Source organism: Penaeus monodon, chromosome 37 (genome assembly GCF_015228065.2).
Source record: "Penaeus monodon isolate SGIC_2016 chromosome 37, NSTDA_Pmon_1, whole genome shotgun sequence".
Classification (NCBI taxonomy): Eukaryota; Metazoa; Arthropoda; class Malacostraca; order Decapoda; family Penaeidae; genus Penaeus; species Penaeus monodon.
The window spans coordinates 12,885,316-12,901,900 of NC_051422.1; the positions used below are offsets into that span (position 1 = coordinate 12,885,316).

Consider the following 16,585-nt stretch of genomic DNA (forward strand, 5'->3'; position numbering starts at 1 on the left):
GGGAAAAACAACAAAATACGAGAAGCCCTCGCCCCCCCAATAGTCAACTTTTTCCTTCACTGGTTCAAAATGTGTCCAATACTGTATATATCGCACAACAATACAGAGAAGCACTCGCCCCGATAGTCAAAGTGTAATAATAAAAATTTTCTTAGTCGAAGAAAAAATAAGGGGGCCGGAAGGACGGACGGACGGACGGACGGTGAAGGAGCACATTTTCCCGATGGCAGTTACATTACATATAGATCGCCCCAACAAGAGAGTAAGAGCAGCACACACGGCGATGGTCAAATTGTGAATGATAATCAGACTTAGGCAAAGAAGGGCAAGCACGGGGGACGCGGACGGATGGGTGGGATGGGAGGGGCACCGTTTCCGATGGTAGTTTCGAAATGCGGCACTGATTGGCTGCGACAGAGGAAACTTGTAGCTCATTGGGCTTCGACAAAGGAAACTCGATTATCGTTATCTGCGACGCGACGCGACGCAACTTGACGCTCATTGGCTATTGTTATAACACAGAGTTATGAAGATCAATTTTTCAAACAGAATGCGTGTGATGAAATGGGTATTACATAAACGTTACACTAGGCAATAATTACCGAAATGATCAAACATGATTTTAATAACGTATATAAAGAAAGAAAGAAAGAAAAAATATATATTAATATTCAAAAATCAAAGAGAGCGAGAAAATCTGATAGACGAAGAGATAGCACAGTAACGGTTCCAAAGATAACGGATGGCTAGATAACAACGGATGCAAAGTAACGGATGGCTACGGCCGGCATCCACCAACGACCCATGATAAGGCATGTAAATCATTATCCTCTTACGTAGAAAAATAGACCTAGAGTGTGGAAATAAAATGATAATAATAATACTAATAATATTGATAAAAATTATACGATTTTTTGAACAGCAATAATACTATCCATAAAAATTACAGTAATAATGAAATATATAGCAATTATCATAGCAATATCAATATTATTCATATATTTGCAATTTAAAAATAATACAAATAAATACAAAAAATAAAGAAAGAGAAGAAAAAAAGTATAATATAAATAACGTTGGACAAACGAACACCAAATACGTCAGCCTTAGACAATGTTTACGGTCATATCAGGGGAACTATAGCTTATCTCCGTAATCCAACAAAAATTTCGCGCTCATTGAGGTCTATGATTAAACTGTTATCAAAATTTAAAATCGCAGAAAACAACTGTATGTAACATACAATATTTATAATTTTCTAATATACTAATATAAATTTTATCTATCTGTCAAATCTATCTATCTATCTAGTATAAAATAGATATATTTTTATTATTATAAAATACAAAAAATATTTCTATTAATTATATATATATTTTATAATATATAAAATTAATATATAAAATAATAAAAAATCTATATGATAAAATAATATATGCTTAGTAATATTATATAAATATATATATATATAATATATATATATATATATATATATTACTATAGCATATATTAGTATATCATATAGATTTTTAATATTATATATATATATAATATATATTATATATATATTTATAGAATATTTTATAGAATATATGTTTGTATTTTCTATATAATAAAAATATATCTATTTTATACTAGATAGTTAGATAGATAGACAGATAGATAGATTTATATTAGATATTTTGAAAATTATACATATCTGTATGTTACATACATGTTGTTTCTGCGATTTTCATTTTTTGATAACAGTTTAATCTGGGACCTCCAATGAGCGCGAAATTTTTTTTGGGTTTTAGCGGAGATAAGCTATAATTCCCTGATACTGACCGTAAACATTGTCAAACGGCTGAGCGTAATTGGTGTTGCGTTTGTCCAACGATAATTTATATATACTTTTTTTCTTTCTCTTTTTCTTTATTTCTTTGTATTATTTTATTATTTACTTGCAATATTATGAAAAATATTGATATTGCTATGAAAATTGCTTATATTTCATTATTACTGTAATTATTATGGATAGTATTATTGCTGTTCAAAAATCTGTATAATTATTATAAATTTATTATTATTATTATTATCATTTTATTTCACACTCTGGGTCTATTTTTCTACGTAAGAGGATAATGATTTACATGCCTTATCATGTGGTCGTTGGTGATGCCGCCGTAGCCATCCGTTATCTAGCCATCCGTTGTTATCTAGCCATCCGTTATCTTTGGAACCGTTACTGGGGGCTATCTCTTCGTCTATCAATTTTCTCGCTCTCTTTGATTTTTGAATATTAATATATATTTTTTTTTCTTTTCTTTCTTTATATACGTTTAATAACTGTATAAATATTAGTAACATTATTCATATATTTATATATTTCATTTCTCGTTTCATATTATTTACTTGTGTATCTTATAAATGGTCACACATTTTATTAGACAGTTATTAAAATCATGTTTGATCATTTCGGTAATTATTGCCTAGTGTAACGTTTATGTAATACCCATTTCATCACACGCATTCTGTTTGAAAAATTGATCTTCATAACTCTGTGTTATAACAATAGCCAATGAGCGTCAAGTTGCGTCGCGTCGCGTCGCAGATAACGATAATCGATTTTTCCCTTTGTCGAAGCCAATGAGCTACAAGTTTCCTCTGTCGAGCCAATCAGTGCCGCATTTCGAAACTACCATCGGAACGGTGCCCCTCCCATCCCACCCATCCGTCCGCGTCCCCCGTTCTTGCCCTTCTTTGACTATATCTGATTATCATTCACATTTGACCATCGCCGTGTGTGCTGCTCTTACTCTCTTGTTGTGCGATCTATATGTAATGTAACTGCCATCGGAAACTGTGCTCCTCTCATCCGTCCGTCCGTCCGTCCGTCCGTCCGTCCGCGCCCCCCTTATTTGTTCTTCGACTAAGTCTAATTATTATTATTCACACTTCGACTATCGGCGCGAGTGCTCTCTCTGTATTGTTGTGCGATATATACATATTGGACACATTTGAACCATGAAGGAAAATAAAGTACATTTTAAACATGTTCGACTGGTAATACCAGGAGAAAATACTGCATTCACGTTCAGACTCGATGGACATGGCATCTTACTTCGGTCAAAGTAATTTACATGTGTAATTTCTAAACATATTTTATAGGCTTATAATGGTTTCATTTTTGTATTCAGTACCGTCTCGCCCTTCTATTCATCTTAAAAGATATGTATTTCCATACATTTCCATCCATATCATATCACTTCATAAATCTTGATATATATTTTTTGCCCCCTCCTTTTCCTAGTTTACATTACTTTTCATCCTCGGTCGTTACTCTAAATTCTCATTATGTATTCACTCTTGTGTTTCATTTTTGTATTCAGTACCGTCTCGCCCTTCTATTCATCTTGAAAGATTGTATTTCCATACTTTCCATCCATATCATATCACTTTATAAATCTTGATATATATTTTTTGCCCACTTCTTTTCTAGTTTACATTACTTTTCATCCTCGGTCGTACTCTAAATTCTCATTATGTATTCACTCTTGTCTTGATGGTCTGTCTTTGTGTCTGTCTGTCTCTGTCCTTTGTCTGTTTGTCTCTGTCTCTGTCTCTGTCTCTGTCTCTGTCTCTGTATCTGTCTCTGTCTCTGTATCGATGTCTTTGTCTGTGTCTTGGTGTCGGTGGAAATTTTATATATTATATAGATAGATAGATAGATGAATACGTATTCCCTATTGCTTTATTTTCTGATTTTTATATGGGAAATTTTACAATAAATCTATATTCATCTCTCTCTCTCTCTCTCTCTCTCTCTCTCTCTCTCTCTCTCTCTCTCTCTCTCTCTCTCTCTCCATCTATCTTTCTCTCTATATATATATTTGTGTGTGTGTCTATATCTTTTCAGGTATGTATGTACGTATGTATGTGTATTAACCATCTTTCTCCAAACTTTTGGTTTAGTTTAATGACCCGTTGATCAATTTGACGAGGTTCAGTTTCAGTGGTAAAAGACGTGAGTTTATGTTAATAATCACAGTGTGTCGTTGTTACGTTCAAATCTTGTTTAATTTACTGTCGTGATTGTTTATTTATTTTCAAAGAGTTGATACATGTTAAAGGACAAACATCTTCCTCTTGCTTCTTCTCCTCCTCATACCCTTCCTCCTACCCTCCTCCTTCTCTTACTCCTCCTCATACCCTTCCTCCTACCCTCCTCCTTCTCTTACTCCTCCTCTTACTCCTCCTCTTACTCCTCCTCTTACTCCTCCTCTTACTACTCCTCTTTTTTCTTCTCCTCCTCCTCCTCCTTCTCCTTTTCCCCCTCCTTCTCCTCTTCCTTCTCCTCCTCCTCCTCCTCCTTCTCCTTATCCTCCTCCTCCTTCTCCTTATCCTCCTCCTCCTCCTCCTCCTCCTTATTCTCCTCCTCCTCCTCCTCCTCCTTCTCCTTTTCCTTCTCCTTATCCTCCTCCTCCTCCTCTTCCTCTTCCTCTTCCTCTTCCTCTTCCTCCTCCTCCTCTTCCTCCTCCTCCTCCTTCTACTAATTCTCATTCTACTACTACTATTTCTACTACTCCTCATTCTACTACTCCTCATTCTACTATTCCTTCTTCTCCTTCTTCCTGTCATTCTCATTCTCTTTCTCATTTTTTCTTCTTCTTCTCCTTCTTCTCCTTCTCCTTCTTCTCCTTCTCCTTCTTCTTCTCCTTCTTTTCCTTCTTCTCCTCCTTCTCCTTCTCCTTCTCATTCTCATTCTCATTCTTTTTCTTCTTCTCATTCTTTTCCTTTTCCTTCTTCTTCTCTTCCTCCCTCTTATTATTGTCTTCCCTCCTCCCTTTTCTGTCTGTGTTTATGTATGTATGTATGTATGTATGTATGTATGTATGTATGTATGTATGTATGTATGTATGTATGTATGTATGTATGTCGGTCTAGATATATATATGGTATACATATTTCTTTGATTTGTTGGTTGGTTGGTTTATAATCTAACGCTTTTTTCCCTTCATACACTGAAATTTTACATTTAAAAAAGGGAAACTTTCAAAATTGAACAGTTTCATGTGTGATAATGTCATCACTCGTGTTTATATTATTTGTATTTTTATCGCCAGCAATGGGTAAGTATGTTCCGTGCTATCCATCGCTTTTTATTATTTATCGCTCTATGATATGTAATTTAGCCGCTGGTGTATTTATCTGGCTGTATTCATATGGACAGATGTATAAAAGTGTCTTCGTCAGAAATACATGTATTTCTGACGAAGACACAATCGAAACCGGTCAAATACATATCTTGTATTGTGAAGATATAATAATAAATCATAAACAATGAAGTAAAGAGGTGAAGAAATCGAAGGGCAGGGGGGGGGGGAGGAGGTAAAGTGGTGAAATGTAAGGAAGTTAGAGAATGGAAAAGTAGGGGGGCCAAAACCCCTTGCATAGTAAATATATTAAATTCATATTGCTCTTTCATGTCTCGAGTGTCGAGGGGGGGGGGGGGGATGTGAAGATATTCATTCTCATTCATACCTTTTATACTGGCTGTATCTCTTCAGCTACGGTTAAGAGTGATCTGTTATCCATTTGCTCTCATTGAATATATACATATACATATATACATATATACATACATATATACATATATACATAGATATATACATATATACATATATACATATATACAATATATACAATATATACACAAATACTTATACATATATACACTTATATATATATAATATATACATATATCATATAACATATATACATAATATACATATATACATATATAATATCTATATACATATATAATATATACAATATAATATATACATATATACATATATATACAATACATATATATACATATATAACATAACATATATATATATAACATATATATATATATATATATATATATATATATATATATATATATATATATATATATGTTATATTATATATATAAAAAATATAAAAAATATTATTATTAATAATCCTTTGTTATGTCATAGACTTTAAATAAAACATATAAGTTTAAGATTTACTTCACATTATATATCTATATCTATATATATCTTCCATAATTATATATAATATTAATATGTTTATATATATATGTATGATTATATCATAGACTTGTATAGTGATTTAATATTTTATTCAATCTTTTACGTCATATATTACATCAAAACACGATATAAAACACAGTTTGTTACGATTGGATACACACACACACACACACACACACAAAATAATATATATATATATATATAATATATATATATATAATATATATATATATATATGTATATATATATGTATATATATATATGTATAATATATGATATATATATATATATGCACATCTAAAAAAATATAAAAAATAAAAAAAATATATATATGCGATCATATATATTTATATTATATCACAGCGACATTTATACACTGTATGTGCATAACAATAATATATAAAATATTTATATTTAATTTTATATTGAACTTATTTTGTGTTATTTACAAATAACGAAGGCTTGGAAGTTATGTCAAAATATCTTGTGTAGCAACATTATTTAGCAAATATATTTAAGGTATTGTTACACATTCACTAACTCTGAGTTTGTTTTTGGTCAGAGTCACACAGTTGAACAAATGACTATATAACTATGTGAAAGAAATCATAAGTTCAGTAACTGTTCTGCACCCTAGGTTTTCCAGTAGCTGCGTAACACTCACCATACTGCGCTTCCCATTGGATGGTTGCTCGTTAATTAGAGTCGATGTCTCTGTACAAATGGATAATTTTTATCTTTAGAATATGGTCACATTTTATGTCTACCAAATATTATTCATAAATAGTTACTTTATAGTTATGTACATACACACAGTTGCATGCATATGTACATGTACATGCACATGCACACACAGTTGCATGTACATGTACATGTACATGCACATGCACACACAGTTGCATGTACATGTACATGTACATGCACATGCACACACAGTTGCATGTACATGCACATGCACACACAGTTGCATACATGCCATGCCAGACAGCACACACAGTTGCATACACATGCACATGCACATGTACACGCACACACAGTTGCATAAACATGCACATGCACACGCACACACAGTTGCATACACATGCACATGCACACCACAGTCTGTACATACACATGCACCACAGTGCCATGACACGCACACAGTTGCATCACATGCGCAATGACAGATACAAACAGTATACATATTGCATGATCACCAGACCATCCATCCATACCATGCATCATCCACCATCTCTCCATCCATTCATCTACATACAACATTCATCACATCCATTACAATACTAATACAATACATAATGTCATGTATAGACAACATCATCTACATACATACATACATCACCATACTCATACATACATACATCCATACATACATACATCCATCCATCATACATACATACATACATATGTAATATTACATTTAATTAACATTTATATATTCCAATATTTATGAATACACCAATTAAACTCAATAGGGACTATTTATTATATGAAACAGTCTAACTACATTTTTTACATTTATGTGGCTCCTACATTATCATATTGAAATATTACAGTTATGAATACGCAACATTATATTCCAGTCTTGTTTGGATAGCCCCATATTATACATCAAGTTCACCATAGTGGAACCATTTTATTTCATGTTACCATGTACTAAACGTGAACATAGGGCTGAGTATTTTGTTGTCAAAGTTGCCATTTTCTGATTTGTCTAAGAGCCGATATTTTGCATATCGCAAGTATTACTCTTCTCAGTCTTGCTTGGTGCGAAGTATACATAATCAGCCATATGCGGAACACCACACTGATGGTCCGCCATGTTGAGGAGCTTTGTTAGACCCTTCTCTTACATAGGCCACTGCAATTGAGTTGTAGATCGTCTTTTGACTTGTGGCTCATAAGATGCCAATTTTATCATAGTATTCACGAAGTATTCTCTACTTGAGCAGCGGATACAGGGGCTCCACGCTCCGCATCCTCCAGGATAGTTTTACCCTCGCAGAGGCGGGAATTAACCGTACGGGAAACTGATAGGCCGGTCCCGCGAGCGGGCTTTCACTTGCGCCTTGGTACCACTCACTAACCGCCCACACGCCTTACCCTACCACGGCCAGACATGATGATGTTAGAGTATGACTTTGCTCAAAGATTCAAAATCTATTTTTCAAAACGAAAGCTTGACTTTTATAGTGGGCTCCTAATGCACGTTGCCGATTGGACGGTGTGGCAACGCGGGGGTTTCCCGGTTGGGCCATAAGGTGGGCTATTCCGTGTCCTTGTTCAAGGCCAAGTCCTGGCGCTAGTGACGCACTAATAAAGGCAATTTTGAAAACGGTTTGTTAGCACAAATTGTTGCAACTGTCAATCAATCATGCACCCAAACTTCAGGAAAGGCTGCCAAGAGGCCGGTACAAAAAGGGCCCCTAAACAGGCCCAAAAGTCTATCACCAAGAGAGATAAGAAGAAGAAGCGCAGGAGGAAGGAGAGCTAACAGCATCTACAGTTTAACAAAAAAAACAGGTGTTGAAGCAGGTCCCCCTGATACCGGTATCTCCTCCAAGGCCATTCAATCTGAATTCTTTCGTGAATGACATTTTTTGAACGCATTTGCAGACTGAAGCGTTCCAGCCTTGCCACTACAACGAAGCGTTCCACACCATCACTAATCCGGGAAGATTCAGCCGCCGTCAGGCTGTCTGCCTGCCAGGAGAATTTGGCCAAGCACCTGTGAGCGAGGTACCAAGCCGTCACCAAGTCCACTTCTTCAAAAGTAAATACTACTAGGTGCCTACGGTTTCCTGCTCATACACCAACATCGGCTCCTTTTGGAGCCACAAATCATGTTAAAAAAGTAGATAAAAAAAATGACTTATGAATCATGCTCTTATTATTACTTGGCTTATCTGTAAGGATTACAGATTGATTAGATTGGTTTTGCTTAGGCCAACGATTATATTACTTTTTGTTTGTGTCTAAGTATCTTGTATCGATCGGGCACACAATAATTGTCTGTTCGATTTTGTATTAAAGACGACACGATTTATGAGACGAGGGGGTTCGGTAACTACAAATATATATATCTATATATATATATAATATATATAATATTATAATATAGTAATATTTGAATGTTTTGTATAATATATACCAATATCTATATCTTCTAACTCTATCTATCTATCATCTATCTATCTATTCTTTCTATCTTCTATCCAATTTTATCTATCTCTATACACAATTTCTAGTATATATCTATCTATCGGTCTGTCTCTCTCTATACACAATTTCTATATCTTCTATCTATCTGTCTGTCCTGCTCACTATACACAATTTCTATAGCTTATCTATCTATCTATCCTATCTATCTATCCTATCTATCTGTCTTGTCTGTCTATCTCTATACACCCCATTTCTATCTCTATCATCCATTTATCTATCTCTATAACGCACAATTTCTATATCTATCTACTATCTATCAGTCTGTCAGTTTTATCTAATATATAACACAATTATTTATATTTTATCTATATAGATAGATAGATCAATAACTTGTGTGTAATCTACACACACACAATTTCTATGCCCTCTCTCCGGTCACTCTCACTCTCATCTCACTCTCTCACACACAATACACACACACACCAACACCGACCACACAACACACACACACACACACACACACACACAAAATATCAATCTACATACATCTGTATACATAACACATTTTTGTGAATATCGTGGTTATCTTATTTCAAAGATAAATATAATCAGAATCATATACCGTTTACATTAAGTATGATGTATTATTGATGCAGTTCATTACAAAGGCTATGCTAGGTTCGAATACAGCTTACAACACAGAGTATGTATACAAACTATGTATTACAATATGTATTATTACATATACATATTGTAAACTGTCACGGTGGATTATTGATTGATTGAATTGTTTGATTGATGATTAAGAATGTTGAACACAACAAATAATGCCGCATTTTATCTCTCTGTGGACTTATTAGGCCCTGAAAGGGCCAAGGTTTGTTTTGGATGCAAGGTAAAAAGCAAGCAACCAAAAGCTTAGGGCGCGCTCTTCCGGAATACGACGAGCAAGTTGGATATCCTTGGCCTATGGCCACGCGCATAGCGTGAATGGCACACAGGTTGGTGTCCTCGAAAGGCCAACCAGGTAATCCCTCGGAGGCCTCCTGCGAGCCATGGACAGCAACGACTTGAAGCGGAGGTCAGTCTTGAAGTCTTGGCAATCTCAAGGCAAGACGCTGAAGGGCAGCTTGCGGATCAGGATCTTCTGTGCTCTTCTGGTAACGAACGGATCTCACGAAGGCGACAGTTCCAGGCCTGTACGATGGGCTTCTTGACACCTCCGGTAGCATGGCAGACTTACTCTGCCTTGGGTGCCAAGCTGCTTGCGGGGGAGCCTTGCCTCCAGTAGCTTGCGTGCAGTCTGCTTGGTACGTGCATGTTGATTGACTGATTGTTTCGTTTGTATCTAGGATTGACAGCTAGGAGAAACTGGCCACAGCTTCCAAGAGTGGAATTATACCACAGCGGCCTGTCCCTACTCGCGCAAGCGTATGGCTATCATGTGTGGCCTTGGCGCCGGCCCATTCACCTGTGTAAAAAACAGAGCTTGAGGTATGATGCGTGAGGTGTGATGTGCTGCAAAGCCAAAGTTATGTTTTAATGATGATTAGACCAAATCACAATATTGGAGTACTAAGCTATTTTTGTATCCGTGAGGTGACTTACGAGCGATTACAGGCTTTGTTGTCAGCTTTTTGTTTAAGACGGCCGTTAAGAGAGCGCCTGTTGTGCTGGCCAGCCTGAGCGCTACACTGACGTAGGGGAGAGTTAGCATTGCTCTGTTTGGCGTTGGCGAGTACATCTTGTGTTTAGTCGCAGCTCAACAAGACAGTACCAATGACTGGACGTGGAAAGGGCGCAGGGTCCGGAAAGGGAGGTGCTAAGAGGCAGATCGCAAGGTGTTCGTGATCATCCTGGTCGCACCAAACCTGCCATCCGTACGTCTTGCTCGTCGGTGGAGGTGTCAAGCGTATCTCTGGTCTCATCTATAAGAACCCGTGGTGTCCTCAAGGTGTTCCTCGAGAAGTGATTCGTGAACGCTGTACACCTACACAGAACGCCAAGAGGAAGACTGTCACCGCCATGATGGGGTCTATGCTCTCAAGCGCCAGGACTCACCCTGTAACGGTTTTCGGGCGGTTAAACGTTTTCTTCTTCTTCATCATCAACATCATCAAAGGACGAAAACGAATACCAACCCACCACCAAAGCCACGAACCCCATCACAACCTTGGACCTATCTTAGGTCTAACGAAATATTTGAGGAGAAAAGTGTTGACGTTTTTCTTTCTTTGTTTTGTTTTGTTTTGTTTTTGTATTTTTGTTTGTTTTGTTTTTTTGTGATTGACTTTTTGTGTATTATTACAAAAAAAAATATAACGGACCCGAAAATTTTAAGGGGGTTTTTTTTTTTTTTTTGATTGTACTCGTTATAATGTTTGTTAGTATTTCATAATAATAATAATAATATCCTGGGCGAGGATTACAGTTTGTTCTCTTGTCTTTGTTTTTGTTTTTATATTATTATTCTTTGTCTAACTTGTGGGGTAATGTTAGTCAGTAGAGTTGCTAAGAGTAGAGTAGAGTCAAGTCAAGTAGTTGTGAGATATTTTCTTCCTAGTGATAATTAAAATGAACTGATTGATTGTTTGCTTGATTGCTTGCCTGCTGTGTATATAGCTACAGTGGTTTAGGTTGTCAACGGTTGGTCACTAGCGCGTAATAACTAAGTATTATTGGTGTGAAATTTTGTTGCTGTATCTTATGTAGCATATCCATAGACAAAGTCACCTCAACTCTGAATTCTCATCAAACATTTCTTTCACAGACTAGAGTAGAGTAGATGTGTTGTAGGTTTGTGTGTGTGTTGACAAATGGCTGAGTAAATGGGGGTATGTGCGTGTTGTGTGTGCGTCTGGGTACTGCACACATGTGTTTGACCTCATTTTCATAGCTTTGGTGATATTTGCTTTGTTTGTTTGGTTTCTTTGTTGTGTAGCGCATGTGTGTGTGTGTCTGTGTGGGTTACTTTGAATTTTCTGCCCCTAATCAATCACACAGACAGCCAGAAACACAGAAACAAACAAACACACACACACACACACACACACACACACACACCCACAACACCACACACCCACAACACACACACACACACACACACACACACACACTGAAAAAAAAAGAGAGAGTGTTTGAATTATAAAGAATGGATACTGCTAGTATAACGATATTATTTATTAAAATAGCTCGACGTTAGCTCCTATGCCTAAGACTAAGGTCATGTGTACTTTGCTTAAGTTTGCCATGGACGAGTATGTTTGTTTGTTTTCTTTTATGTACTCCATCTAACGCAAACTTTTGTATTTGTCATGTAACAACCAACCAACCCTCTCTAGTGCCACGTAGATCCTCCTCCTCCTCCTCCTCCTCCTCCGCAGTACAACGCATTTGTTACTAACTAACTAACGAAGTCTCTGTCTTGTCCTTTTACACAACCCTTCAGTCATCAGTCAGTCACTCATACTGCATTCATCGAACATCGTCTACTCAACTGTGCCAATACACGCAGAACATGATGATAGTTGTTGGGCCCTAGCAACACAGACAACAGACAGCAGACAGACAGGCAGAAAGAGACTCAGCACAAAAAAGGGACAGGGACGGACAGGACACTCCTCACCACTCACACACAATCTCTCTCCTCTCCTCTCATCTCACGACACATACTCTCACACAATACACTCACACACATACTCTCACAACACATACACTCACACACCTACACTCACAACACATACACCTCACACACATACACATACACTCACACACATACTTCTCACACACATACACTCACACACAATTCTCCTCACAGACATACACTCATCACATACACTCAGCACATACACACAATCCCAACATCCAACTCACACCCTTCTCTCACAGACATACACTCACACACCATACACTCACACACATTTCTCTCACACACATACACTCACACACATACACACCAATCCACCTACACACAATCACACACGACCCACACTCACAGCAGCGCAAACACACAAACGACAAACAAACTATATTCACAACAAGAAACACATCAATCAACGCCTGAGGATACAACAACACAAACACAAGGACCAATCAAACGAACACAAATACTTTTATTAACTACTAACTACCTAACTATCTACATGGACACACCACCACGCACAAACAAAACGAGCACGCCACAAAAAGCAAAAAAAAAAAAAAAAAAAAAAAAACTAGTTAGTTACAAGGAAACGGAAGAGTGGGGGGGGGGGAAAACACTATCACACACGCACTATCGCACTCACTCAAAAGAAACGAATAACAAGCAAACAAGCAAACACTCGCAAAATAAACTGAGTCCCTCCAAAAACCACGCAAACACAAGACAAAAACAAACCCCACAACAACAGAAAAGGGGGGGGGTAGGGAAAAAAAAAAAGGCAATACGGGAGAAGGAGAAAGGAGATGGGAAGAAAGAATGGAGTTAGAGGAAGGAATGGGGGAGAGGTAAATGAAGATGAAGGTGGGGAAAACGAGAAGGAAAGGCGATATACGGTAAAACAACAACACGAACAAGAAAAAAAACAGCGATAAAACGACCAAACCAACAAACCAACAGAACAACAAAGCGCAAAGATAAGAAGGGAGTCATATCTCCCCCCCCCAAAAAAAAAAAAGCACACCGAATCCGCGCGAACATTCAAAAGGGAGTGAACCCCTTGCCGTGAATCGACACGAGAAAAGGAGTCGACTGCCACCCTCCACGAGAGATAATTACGACAGGCAAGGCCTAGGATAGCTGGCAGTGGTATGATTAATCCAAGCATGATGTAAGAGGATAGTGTCTGAAGGAGGCCTCTTTCCCCCTCTTCCTCCATTTGCTTTAATTAAGACTGTCGACGTAACAAAGGGAGCTTAATGAGATGGGCAGTCTTCCTTTACTTCGGAGTGTAAGCGACCCTCCTCGCACGAAAAGTGAGTCCGCTTCTTTTCCTGAATTATTTTCTTCCGGGTGGCGTTAAGAAGCCGTTCGGGGAAACGTTCAAAAGCGTTGATCGTGTTAGTAATTGAAATCGTGTGAATTGTGGCGTATTAATCAAGCTGGGACGAATGAAGTACTAACGGGTATCGCACACTGAAAGTACTTAATAAAGGGGATATTCAGACATGGGTAACCTTCGCGGTTGTAGACATTTAAACATAAATGAAAGCTGATCTTTTCATATTTCTGCAATATTGGTCTGTCCTTCATCCATGCTGCTCTCTTATGCTCGTAACAACGTTCCCTTCAGCTAATATTTCCGTTTTCATTTTCTTCATCTCTTTCTCCTCCTCCTATTTTTTGTTCCTATTCTTATTATTTTCCATCTTTTTATTCTTCTCTTCTTCATCATCCTTCTTTTTCCTCTTCTTCTTTTCCCTCCTCCTCTTCTTCTTCGTCCTCTTCCTTCTTCTCCTTCCTCCTCTTCTCCTTCCTCCTCTTCTCCTTCCTCCTCTTCTCCTTCCTCCTCTTCTTCTTCCTCCTCTTCTTCTTCCTCCCCTTCTTCTTCCTCCCCTTCTTCTTCCTCCCCTGCTTCTTCCTCCCCTTCCTCTTCCTCCCCTTCTTCTTCTACCTCTTCTCCTTCTTCTTCCTCTTCTCCTTTTTCTTCTGCTCCTCTCTCTTTTCTTTCTCCACCTTCTCCTCTTTCTCCTTTTTCTCCTCCTCCTCCTCCTCTTTCCTCCTGCCTCCTCCTCCTCCTCTTTTTCCTTTTTCTCCTCTCCCTTCTCTTTCCCCTCCTTCTTCTCCTCCCCCCCTCCTCTTCCTACACCTCCTCCTTTCCCCCCCCCTCTTACTGCACCTCCTCCCCCTCCCCCCCTCTTACTGCACCCCCTCCCCCTCCCCCCTCCTTACTGCACCTCCTCCCCCTCCCCCCCTCTTACTGCACCTCGTCCTCCCCCTCCCCCCCTCTAACTGCACCTCCTCTTTCGTCTTCTCGTCCATGAGGAACCTTTATTGATTTTCTACATAAGAGTCATGTGATATTGGAAGCACAAACATTTCGTAATAAGCACATTTCCTAATAACCAAATTCTGATAAAGATTCTTGGTGCGTTAAATCAACACATTTTCATTTCTTTTATTCCGTCTAAATAACTAGTGAATATCGAAGAGATTTATTACTTTTTCTCCGAGTCTTTTGATCGCATCTTTAATCTCACTTGGAAACTAAACATATGGTAGTGGAAACACGCAATGATCTCAAACATTTCGTAATAATGATGGGCCTAGTGGTATATTATTTTCGTGATATTCGGATTACATAAAGCTCATCAGTGAAATTCTTGGAATTTTAATCATAATTTTGGTTATTAAAACAATTTTTTGCTCTAAACAAATAAGATGGACAAACCTCAAGACCCCTCATTTTACTGCAATATCCCCTCTTGTTACCTTATAATAGTAACACCAACGAATTATTAATTTGCTTACTCGTTCGCCATTAACGTTCACTCCATTACCACTTCGGTTCCTTCAGCTAAAGACCTTTCATCGCGTCCTTATATCTATGCCAATTTCAGCTGTATCAGTGCCGACGAAAAACGCATCCCTCCTTATACCTGTGCTAATTACATTACATCAAGATGAGCGTGTATTTCTACGGTTTTCCAAGCATTTCAATGGATATTTTTTTTTTGTCTTATTTTTGGAAATGAATCCAAATAAATAAATATGGTTGATCTCTTGTTGATTCGAATTTAATTTCCATGAATATCTATTAATTTCTGCTTCTGCAAATACTTAAATAAGACAGTAAAGGGAAATGCCCTATATTCTTTGTTCCTTTGTTTTCATTCAATAACCACTGCATTACATCGGGGATATTCTAAAATACCTTGCTGTTATAGGTATATGTGTACGTTAAGTTAAATAGGTAAAATTATAATGCATTTTGTACAGTAAATGACACGAAGGTACTATCATCGAACAGGATATAGGTGTGTGTGTGTGTGTGTGTGTGTGTGTGTGTGTGTGTGTGTGTGTGTGTGTGTGTGTGTGTTTATGTGTGTGTGTTTATGTGTGTGTGTTTATGTGTGTGTGTTTATGTGTGTGTGTTATGTGTGTGTGTTATGTGTGTGTTTTGTGTGTGTGTTTATGTGTGTGTTTATGTGTGTGTGTATATGTGTGTGTGTTTGTAATTGTGTTTGTGATTGTATATGTGATTGTATATGTGATTGTATATGTGATTGTATGTGTGTGTGCGTGTATGTGTGCGTTCTCTCCCATTTGATTTTTTCTTCAACTTTCTCCATTTCATCTCATGTTTCGCCCCTTTCTATTAGAATAAATGTTTCATGTAAAACGACACGCCGAATTCATTAAAATATCCTTAAAATGTCAA

The 16,585-nt window shown here is 37.3% G+C and overlaps 1 pseudogene; it reads left to right on the forward strand.

Annotated features, from left to right (window-relative positions):
• Positions 1 to 11,003: 11,003 nt before the first annotated feature.
• Positions 11,004 to 15,831, forward strand: LOC119596217 (annotated as a pseudogene).
• The last annotated feature ends 754 nt before the right edge of the window (positions 15,832 to 16,585 follow it).